Raw genomic sequence first — 11,432 nt, forward strand, 5'->3', positions numbered from 1 at the left:
ATGATGTGCTATGCTTTGGATCATGAGCCTTTCCACTAGTGATGGGATTTCCGGCTCTTTTTAGAGAACCGGCTCTTTCGGCTCGACTCACTAAAAAGAGCCGGATCCCAACCGGCTCTTCAGGTTGTTTTGTTGCTTTAATAATTTATTATTAACAACAATATAAAATTATGCACAAAAGGAATTACTAATGTAAAAACAAAAAAAGTGGTTTTATTTATATATAAATATATATGGTGGCCCCTAGAGACAAAGCACGTACAAACTCCAAAGCATGTACAAACTCCAAAACACATATCTAGCGTTAACTGAACTTCCAAAACAGAGCTACCTAGATCACTTAAATTACACAATTGAAAGCGTATGTGTATTGTTTGTGTATTTATACACAAGCACTAGAGCTGGGCGATAAAACGATAACGATATGTATTGCGAAATAACTTTTTCTCGATAGAAAAATTAAACTATTGTGATAGGCCTCATGTCTCTTGTCCTCTTAAAAAGAAAAAGAACAGCCAATCCAAATTAAGTAGCGCAGAGCCGAACCAATCACAGCCACAGCGTCACGTCACGTGACTTGTTACGTACAGCACAAGTGCCAAGGCGCACATGTGTATTTGTTTGGGAAGCAGCCAGCCGTGCAGCCCAGGTAATGGAGGAAATGAGTTTGCCGACTACAGAAAAATCAACCGAGAGCATGAGTGAAGGTTACCGAAGAAAAAACCGATGATGGTTCCAATGCCGGAAAGCTTGTCGAACAGAAGGGCCACAGAAGTTCCGTAGTGTGAAGGTATTTCGGCTATTTCAAGTCTGACAAAAACAGAGTAGCGCGCACTGTAAATTGTGCCGAAAGCAAGTCTGGAAATACAATAAACCGGTGCATGCTCAATCTCTGACTGAAAGCGCTAATTCGTCATTCGGCTTTTGTCAGACTAAAGTAACTGTTAAAACTGTTTGAAAAGCTAAACTATACAACAAGGAGAGATTGAGAATTTCCTTTTAGTTCTCAGTTTATTTGATATTGACAAAAGTTAGTCAATTTTGTCTGTTCTTCTGTAAAACAAACTAAGATTTATTTTTAGAATTAATATTTTGTTTCTAAGTGGAATTGACAATTCAGTAGTCTGTTTTGTTTGTTCTATTTTGAAACTTAAACGCTTTAGCGGCTGCCTTTTGTGTAGTTTGCAATATTTGCCTTTATTTATCTGAAACTGAAGTCTCATGTTCCTTAAGTACATCTGCCCTGTTGAACTTATTATGGGAAATAAATATTTAAATTAAAACAAGCTGCTGATTATTTCACATTTTACTTGTGAGCAACGGCACATTTAAATCTTAAAAATGTAGTTATTTGGCTTATATCGTGATATATATCGTTATCGCCTGAAATGACAAAAACATATTGTGATATGAAAAAATCTTATATCGCCCAGCTCTAACAAGCACTCATATATATTCAAATAATTCAAAAAACTGTTCATTTACTTTTTGCTACCACACACCAAATCTGGACGTTGGTACTTCCTGGCTTGTGCAGCCACTAGGTAACAAAAGCTCAACACTGCGCCTAGCATTCTGGAGCACTTCTGTTGTCTTTTGTACGTGCTTCGGGGTTTGTACGTGCTTCGGAGTTTGTACGTGCTTCGGGGTTTGTACGTGCTTTGTCTCTAGGGGCCACCGTAAATATACTTTTATTCATTCACTCCACATAAAATATAATAAATAAATCATATAATACAAAAACCAACTATTTACATTTCAACTTTTAACTATTTAAATTTTCAGCTTTTTCGTTTTAAACAAATTTAAAGTGAAACAACACAAAACACTGCAAACCACAACACAATTAAATATAAATTAAAATATGAAAACAAAAAGAAGATGCACATTCTCTGTCATATGGGGCTGCATGAATAAACTTTCTGAATCCTTTATCATCCGCAACTGAAAATAGTTGTGGATGATTACTATACCTTTCTTATGTGACGTTGTTGTCCCTGGCTCTCTTTCTCTCTCTTTCCCTCCTGCTCTGTTCCTGTGCTACTGCGAGTGTAACTACTGCCCCTCCCCCCTCTTCCCAGCACAAAGCACAAGGCTCGCGTGCGGAGTGAAGCGGAAAAACAGTGCGAGAGAGAGGGTGAGAGAAAGAAAAAAAACCCCCACGGCTCCCAATAAGGGGCCGGCTCGCGTTGTTCACTTCAAAGAGTCGGCTCTTAGAGCCGTTTCGTTCGCAACCGACACATCACTACTTTCCACGCCTTCTTTATACCTTTTTATTGCCGTCATTGTGGTAAAGGTTGATCTTGGTTTCATCTGTCCAAAGAATGTTTTTCCAGAACTGTGCTGGCTTACTTAGATGTATTTTAGTAAAGTCCAATTAAGCCTTTTTATTCTTGAGGCTTACGAGTGGCTTGGACCTTCCAGAGAACTCTCTTTCTTTACTTTGATGCAGTCTTATCTTTATAGTACCCTTGGATATCGATACCCCTGCCTCCTGGAAAGTGTTGTTCACTCGGTTTGCTGTTTTGAAGGGGTTTCTCTTCACTATGGAAATGATTCAGTGATCATCCACCACTGTTGGCTTCAAGAACTTTTTGTGTTGCTGAGTTCACCAGCGGTTGGTTTCTCTCTCAGGATGTACCAAACTGTAGATTTTTCCACACAATATTGTAGCAATTTGTTAGATGTTTTTTCTTGTCTGTTTTCCCAGCTTAAGGATGGCTTGTTTCATCTGCACGGAGAGCTCCTTTGACTGCATGTTGTGTGTTCACAGCAAAATCTCCCACATACTACAAGCATTACACCTCAAATCAATTCTAGGCCTTTTATCTGCTTTACTGATAGTGACATAAAAAAGGAATTGTTCACACCCATACATGAAATAGCTTTTGAGTCAATTTTCAATTGTTTTGCTTCCTTTAAAAAGAGTTTAGAACACGTATGTACTATTGTAGGGTCTACCGAACAATATAAAGTGTCTTGAGGTGATTGTTGTTGTGATTTGGCGCTGTATAAATAAAAGTGAAATGAACTGAATTGAATATGTTAAGGTGCTGAAACTCCTAAACCCTTTATCCAGTTTGAATGTGGATTCCCTCAAATGAAAGCTGAGTGTTTAAACATTCTATCTTCTTGAAGTGAAGGGTAGCTTGATGGAAGTCAAATACTGATAGGTCTCATTATACCAAAACGACTGAGAGCAGCTCATTTTTGTGCAATGGCCAAACAGGTTATCACAGCCCCATTAGTGGCATAACATTGCTGGTGCTGAGTGCTTCTGTGATTTTTCTGTGAGTTGGATGGTCCAACGACCGTGTGTTCTTTTCTAAGGTTTACTTAAACCACTGGTTCCCAAGGTTTTTTAGCTCCAACCACACACACCCATATTTTGTTTTCAAATTCCACTGCAGTTTTTTTCACACCTCAAACATTTAGTAAACAATTAAACAAATAAAAGTAAACTGCAATAAATTACTGGCAGCAATAAAATAAACTACTAACTCTTTTACGCTTTGTTGTGGAAGTTTTCCATTAAATAAAGCCTGCAGACAAGCGGTGAGCGGTAGCTAACATTCTTTAATCAAGACAAAGAACAGAAAACCAAGCTTGGTGGAGAACTTGCATGATCGCGGGGCAGACGGTCAACAGAGTCTCACTCTGAGCCTAGCATGGCTCTCAGTTAAATACCTTCTTCAGGAACAAAAGGCAGTACACAGCTGTTTCACACCTTAAGGTTCACACTCTCTTGTAGTGATGGGATTTCTGGCTCTTTTTAGAGAACCGGCTCTTTCGGCTTGGCTCACTAAAAAGAGCCGGCTCTTTCGGCTCCCAACTGGCTCTTCAGGTTGTTTTGTTGCTTTAATTAATTTATTATTAACAACAATATAAAATTATGCACAAAAGGAATTACTAATGTAAAAAAAAACGTGGTTTTATTTATATATGTTTATATATAAATATATGCGGTGGCCCCTACAGACAAAGCACATACAAACTCCAAAAAGCATGTACAAATTCCAAAGCACATACAAACTCCAAAGCACGTACAAACTCCAAAGAATGTACAAACTCCAAAACACATATCTAGCGTTAACTGAACTTCCAAAACAGAGCTACCTAGATCACTTAAATTATACAATTGAAAGCATATGTGTATTGTTTGTGTATTTATACACAAGCACTCATATATATTCAAATAATTTAAAAAAATGTTCATTTACCTGTTACTACCACACACCAAACCCGATCGTTGGTACTTCCTGGCTTGTGTAGCCACTAGGTAACAAAAGCTCAATACTGCCCCTAGCATCCTAGAGCACTTCTGTTTGTGTTTTGTACGTGTTTTGGAGTTTGTACGTGCTTCAGGGTTTGTAGGTGCTTCGGAGTTTGTACATGTTTTCAAGTTTGTATGTGCTTTGTCTCTAGGGGCCACCGTAAATATACTTTTATTTATTCACTCCACATAAAATGTAATAAATAAATCAGATAATACAAAAACCAACTATTTACATTTCAACTTTTAACTATTTAAATTTTCAGCTTTCTCCTTTTAAATAAATTTAAAGTGAAACAACACAAAACACTGCAAACCACAACACAATTAAATATAAATTAAATAATAAACTTTCTGAATCCTTTATCATCTGCAACTGAAAATAGTTGTGGATGATTAATATACCTTTCTAATGTGACGTTGTTGTCCCTGGCTCTCTTTCTCTCTCTTTCCCTCCTGCTCTGTTCTGGAAGTTGGGGGGAGGCAGACAACTCCACAGGAAGAATCTTTTGTCTCTTCGACGACTCTGGGAGGTAGCAACGGAGTAGTGATGTGTCGGTCGCGAACGAAACGGCTCTTAGAGCTGGTCGTTGAAGTGAACGACGCGAGCCGACCCTTATTGGGAGCCGTGGGGTTTTTTTTTTTCTTTCTCTCACCCTCTCTCTCGCACTTTTTTCCGCTTCACTCTGCACGCGAGCCTTGTGCTTTGCGCTGGGAAGAGGGGGGGAGGGGCGGTAGTTACACTCACAGTAGCACAGGAACAGAGCAGGAGGGAAAGAGAGAAAGAGAGCCAGGGACAACAACGTCACATTAGAAAGGTATAGTAATCATCCACAACTATTTTCAGTTGCGGATGATAAAGGATTCAGAAAGTTTATTCATGCAGCCCCATATGACAGAGAATGTGCATCTTCTTTTTGTTTTCATATTTTAATTTATATTTAATTGTGTTGTGGTTTGCAGTGTTTTGTGTTGTTTCACTTTAATCTTGTTTAAAACGAAAAAGCTGAAAATTTAAATAGTTAAAAGTTGAAATGTGAATAGTTGGTTTTTGTATTATATGATTTATTTATTATATTTTATGTGGAGTGAATGAATAAAAGTATATTTACGGTGGCCCCTAGAGACAAAGCACGTACAAACTCCAAAACACATACGAACTCCAAAACACGTACAAACTCCGAAGCACGTACAAGCCCCAAAGCACGTAAAAACTCCAACACACGTAAAAACTCAGAAGCACGTACAAACTCCGAAGCATGTACAAACTCCAAAACACGTACAAAAGACAACAGAAGTGCTCCAGAATGCTAGGCGCAGTGTTGAGCTTTTGTTACCTAGTGGCTACACAAGCCAGGAAGTACCAACGACCGGGTTTGGTGTGTGGTAGTAACAGGTAAATGAACTTTTTTTTAAAAAAATTATTTGAATATATATGAGTGCTTGTGTATAAATACACAAACAATACACATATGCTTTCAATTGTGTAATTAAGTGATCTACGTAGCTCTGTTTTGGAAGTTCAGTTAACGCTAGAAATGTGTTTTGGAGTTTGTACGTGCTTTGGAATTTGTACGTGGTTTTTGGAGTTTGTACGTGCTTTGTCTCTAGGGGCCACAGCATATATTTATATATAAACATATATAAATAAAACCACTTTTTTTTTACATTAGTAATTCCTTTTGTGCATAATTTTATATTATTGTTAATAATGAATTACTTAAAACAACAAAACAACCTGAAGAGCCGGTTGGGAGCCAAAGGAGCCGGCTCTTTTTAGTGAGCCAAGCCGAAAGAACCGGTTCTCTAAAAAGAGCCGGAAATCCCATCACTACTCTGTTCCTGTGCTACTGCGAGTGTAACTACCGCCCCTCCCCCCCCCTTCCCAGCGCAAAGCACAAGGCTCGCGTGCAGAGTGAAGCGGAAAAAAAGTGCGAGAGAGAGAGGGGGAGAGAAAGAAAAAAAACCCCACGGCTCCCAATAAGTTGCTGGCTCGCGTCGTTCACTTCAAAGATGAATGAAACCGTTTCATTCGTGACCGACACATCACTACTCCGTTGCTACCTCCCAGAGTCGTCGAAGAGACAAAAGATTCTTCCTGTGGAGTTGTCTGCCTCCCCTCAACTTCCTTACCAGGCCCCCACGTATGGAGGACCACAAGAGCCACGCGCATCGAAATAAAAAATTCTGTGCTTAATTTTAATAAACTGCATTTCAAAATCCTTTTTCGAATTCCACTTTAATAAAAACATTTTCGAATTGCACTTTAATAAACTGCATTTCAAAAAACATTTTCGAATTCCACTTTAATAAACTGCATTTCAAAAACCTTTTTCGAATTCCACTTTAATAAAAACATTTTCGAATTGCACTTTAATAAACTGCATTTCAAAAAACATTTTCGAATTGCACTTTAATAAACTGCATTTCAAAAAACATTTTCGAATTCCACTTTAATAAACTGCATTTCAAAAACCTTTTTTGAATTCCACTTTAATAAACTGCATTTCAAAAACCTTTTTCGAATTCCACTTTAATAAAAACATTTTCGAATTGCACTTTAATAAACTGCATTTCAAAAACCTTTTTTGAATTCCACTTTAATAAACTGCATTTCAAAAACCTTTTTCGAATTGCACTTTAATAAACTGCATTTCAAAATCCATTTCCCTTTCCTGTTCGCTCAGGGATTAACATGTGGATTAGCAGTTGGATTAACAACTTCATTTTAAAAATCCTGCTGCTATTCAAATTAGCCACACCGTGGGATGTAAGGAGCTCTCTGATTGGCTGGTCAGACAGGCTGTCTGCCAGCCTGGATTTTTCTAGCTCATAGCTTCGCCCTGCTACGAAGTGTGTGTGCTTGTACAAAGGCCGTTCAGCCTCGGGATTTACACTCGGCTCGACACGGATATGTGAAGAATGAAGGGAGCCTGCAGCGAAACGGAGAGCTAACCTCTGACTGAGTGCCCGTTTACTCAGTCTGACCACCTGTTGAAGGTAACGTGCTAACATGGCTAACGCTAGCATCACCCCACGTAGCCCCGTTATTTTAAGGTCATTTTAGCTTATGAAAATTTTACGTCGCAGCTGTACGAGCTAGCTACGTGTTTTGTAAGCTGCTGTGCTCTTCACAAATAAAGCTGGAAGCAGCTCAGACTGTTAGAACCAGCACTGAGGCCTGTTACATTTATACAGTGTTAGAGCAATGGCTGCAACCTACAGCCTTTAAACTAGCGATTAAAATGCTGACAGTAAACTCGTCAGTCCAGATGTTACCACATTACTTTGTGATACTTAGAGTTAAAACAACTGAGACAGGCTGATTAAAATAACAGCTGTCAGTTCTCTCATTCCTTATGTCAAGACTGGAGATCACACTACTGATTTCAGTTCATTTAATATGTGAGTGCACAGATTCATTCTCAGCTAGACATAAATGATGATCAAAGGTTGTATATATGATGAATTCATCAAATCCCAGCCTCTAACACAGTGCGCTGAATCTTAGCTTTGAATGTCCAGTATATTCTAATCAGTGCAATTTAAGCATTCACTGAACCTACAATATCTACACCTGTGTGGCAAGTATGTGGTAAAGATACAGATAATGAAGTTTAATTATTAATACAATATACATCATGAGAAACGAAAGCTGAAATTGATTCAGTTTAGTACTTTTCTCTGTATGTTCTGTGATTATAAAGGCCTTAAATTCTGTGATATATACTGTAAATGATTTTCACAGAGGTCTTAAAGTACTTAAATCACTGCTGATACTCTGGTTGTTTATATTTTCATGTTTTTGTGTCTGTAGGGCTGTTTGATGACGATTTGGACTCCTCTGGGTGATGAGGACACACCCACATCTGTTCCATACTGCAGCCATGGATGGTGTTACAGCTCTGAGTCCGCTTTGGGCCATCAGATGCACACACTGGAAAACCAGCGCCTGTACTTCATGCAGGAGAGATGACCTCAGTGATGTAGGTTCATAAGCAAGTTCAAACATTTCTGGCCTCTTATCACTTAGATTTCTTAATCTTAAAAGTGAATGCATTTAAAGCAGGAACTGCACACCTAGCCATCAGAAGTTTGGCAGCATGAGTACTGTAAAGTTTTGTAGGGCCCTTGTTAAAAATTCCACAAGCACCACACCACATTTGTCATATACAGTTCCATTTTGTACAGTACATTGTTGAAATTATAAACTATATATTCTAGTTATCCACTTGTCAGTAATTTTTGAGTAAATGGATGTCACTGATAAATCAGTGGTGATTCACCTGCAAATGTTTTTAACAAACTTTGTTTTTTGTAGAATTCATCAGCAGCTGTGAAGAGATGTATTTGAATATCTTCTGGTTCCACTTTTCTTAACCTGGAAGCTGAGGATGGCTAATTCCTGACAAGGACACACACCTCAGCGCTTATCATGGGTGTTACATCCTCTGCGCAGCAATTCCAGAGAAAACGAGAGAGCAACGACCACACATTAAGACCAGACAGAAATCTGTCCCTTTCTGGCAGCTGTGGAAACTTCCAATAAGAAAGTTTGCATTCTTAGAACAATGCTGGGTCATGTGTGATGTGTCATTATATGAGGATATTACATTTTAACTTAATTCTGCTCAATTAAGTGTTTTGTTCGTTGATCCAATATGGCAGCTTTATTGTGCTCCAAGTTAAAACTCATTGTCCTCATGAGCACAGCATCTAACAACTCTCCTTAAAAAAGTCGATTGACTTTAACTGGACACAATGGTTTCCAGTGGGAGATACATTCATCACTCATCCGTGACACTGGAGAAGTCACCTGAGTGAGTGATAAAGCAATTTTCCATGGAAAACCCAGAGGAACTAAACTTTGTTGTTGTTTCTTTGGGCTCAATTTCAGCTCTAGCAGCATCTCTCAGAAGAAAACCGTTTTGCAAATAATCAGATAAAAAGATTGTTGAACTAGGTGGTATTCTCTGGAGTTTAAGACCAAAACTGAACTCAAACAGTGAATTGACATTAGACTGGAATTCATAAGATGAATAGAAATACTGCTGAAGCTGAATGATTCATTCATGTATATATATGACTTTTTTTCCCCCCAATTCACCAGGTCTGTAAAGTTCAGTATGACTGTGGTACATGATACAAAAGAATAAATACAGAAGAATAAAAACTTTATGTGAATAACTTTACTCTTCTTAAAAATAACTCATAAAACAAGTAAAAGTACAAATGTGTACAAGTTAGAGACTTCCTCAGTAAGTTTACACTCTTTTGGAGTGATTTTAATTGTGTGTTAAAGAGAAAGAGATTAGGAGGTAAAGTAGAGGATGCAGAGTCAATCATCACTGAGGTCATCTCTCCTGCATGAAGTACAGGCGCTGGTTTTCCAGTGTGTGCATCTGATGGCCCAAAGCTGACTCAGAGCTGTAACACCATCCATGGCTGCAGTATGGAACAGATGTGGGTGTGTCCTCATCTCCCAGAGGAGTCCAAATCGTCATCAAACAGCCCTACAGACACAAAAACGTGAAAATATAAACAACCAGAGTATCAGCAGTGATTTAAGTACTTTAAGACCTCTGTGAAAATCATTTACAGTATATATCACAGAATTTAAGGCCTTTATAATCACAGAACATACAGAGAAAAGTACTAAACTGAATCAATTTCAGCTTTCGTTTCTCATGATGTATATTGTATTAATAATTAAACTTCATTATCTGTATCTTTACCACATACTTGCCACACAGGTGTAGATATTGTAGGTTCAGTGAATGCTTAAATTGCACTGATTAGAATATACTGGACATTCAAAGCTAAGATTCAGCGCACTGTGTTAGAGGCTGGGATTTGATGAATTCATCATATATACAACCTTTGATCATCATTTATGTCTAGCTGAGAATGAATCTGTGCACTCACATATTAAATGAACTGAAATCAGTAGTGTGATCTCCAGTCTTGACATAAGGAATGAGAGAACTGACAGCTGTTATTTTAATCAGCCTGTCTCAGTTGTTTTAACTCTAAGTATCACAAAGTAATGTGGTAACATCTGGACTGACGAGTTTACTGTCAGCATTTTAATCGCTAGTTTAAAGGCTGTAGGTTGCAGCCATTGCTCTAACACTGTATAAATGTAACAGGCCTCAGTGCTGGTTCTAACAGTCTGAGCTGCTTCCAGCTTTATTTGTGAAGAGCACAGCAGCTTACAAAACACGTAGCTAGCTCGTACAGCTGCGACGTAAAATTTTCATAAGCTAAAATGACCTTAAAATAACGGGGCTACGTGGGGTGATGCTAGCGTTAGCCATGTTAGCACGTTACCTTCAACAGGTGGTCAGACTGAGTAAACGGGCACTCAGTCAGAGGTTAGCTCTCCGTTTCGCTGCAGGCTCCCTTCATTCTTCACATATCCGTGTCGAGCCGAGTGTAAATCCCGAGGCTGAACGGCCTTTGTACAAGCACACACGCTTCGTAGCAGGGCGAAGCTATGAGCTAGAAAAATCCAGGCTGGCAGACAGCCTGTCTGACCAGCCAATCAGAGAGCTCCTTACATCCCACGGTGTGGCTAATTTGAATAGCAGCAGGATTTTTAAAATGAAGTTGTTAATCCAACTGCTAATCCACATGTTAATCCCTGAGCGAACAGGAAAGGGAAATGGATTTTGAAATGCAGTTTATTAAAGTGGAATTCGAAAATGTTTTTATTAAAGTGGAATTCGAAAAAGGTTTTTGAAATGCAGTTTATTAAAGTGGAATTCAAAAAAGGTTTTTGAAATGCAGTTTATTAAAGTGGAATTCGAAAATGTTTTTTGAAATGCAGTTTATTAAAGTGGAATTCGAAAATGTTTTTTGAAATGCAGTTTATTAAAGTGCAATTCGAAAATGTTTTTATTAAAGTGGAATTCGAAAAAGGTTTTTGAAATGCAGTTTATTAAAGTGGAATTCGAAAATGTTTTTGAAATGCAGTTTATTAAAGTGCAATTCGAAAATGTTTTTTGAAATGCAGTTTATTAAAGTGCAATTCGAAAATGTTTTTATTAAAGTGGAATTCGAAAAAGGATTTTGAAATGCAGTTTATTAAAATTAAGCACAGAATTTTTTATTTCGATGCGCGTGGCTCTTGTGGTCCTCCATACCCACCATCTGTCTA

The 11,432-nt window shown here is 38.2% G+C and overlaps 1 long non-coding RNA gene across 1 annotated transcript; it reads left to right on the forward strand.

The window, feature by feature from the left end:
* Positions 1-8,200: 8,200 nt before the first annotated feature.
* LOC112842035 (uncharacterized) lies at positions 8,201-8,766 on the forward strand. The gene is made up of 2 exons (XR_003213610.1): positions 8,201-8,259; positions 8,595-8,766. It is a non-coding gene; the product is annotated as an uncharacterized LOC112842035 (long non-coding RNA).
* Positions 8,767-11,432: the final 2,666 nt, after the last annotated feature.

Source organism: Oreochromis niloticus, linkage group LG13, assembly GCF_001858045.2.
Source record: "Oreochromis niloticus isolate F11D_XX linkage group LG13, O_niloticus_UMD_NMBU, whole genome shotgun sequence".
NCBI lineage: Eukaryota > Metazoa > Chordata > Actinopteri > Cichliformes > Cichlidae > Oreochromis > Oreochromis niloticus.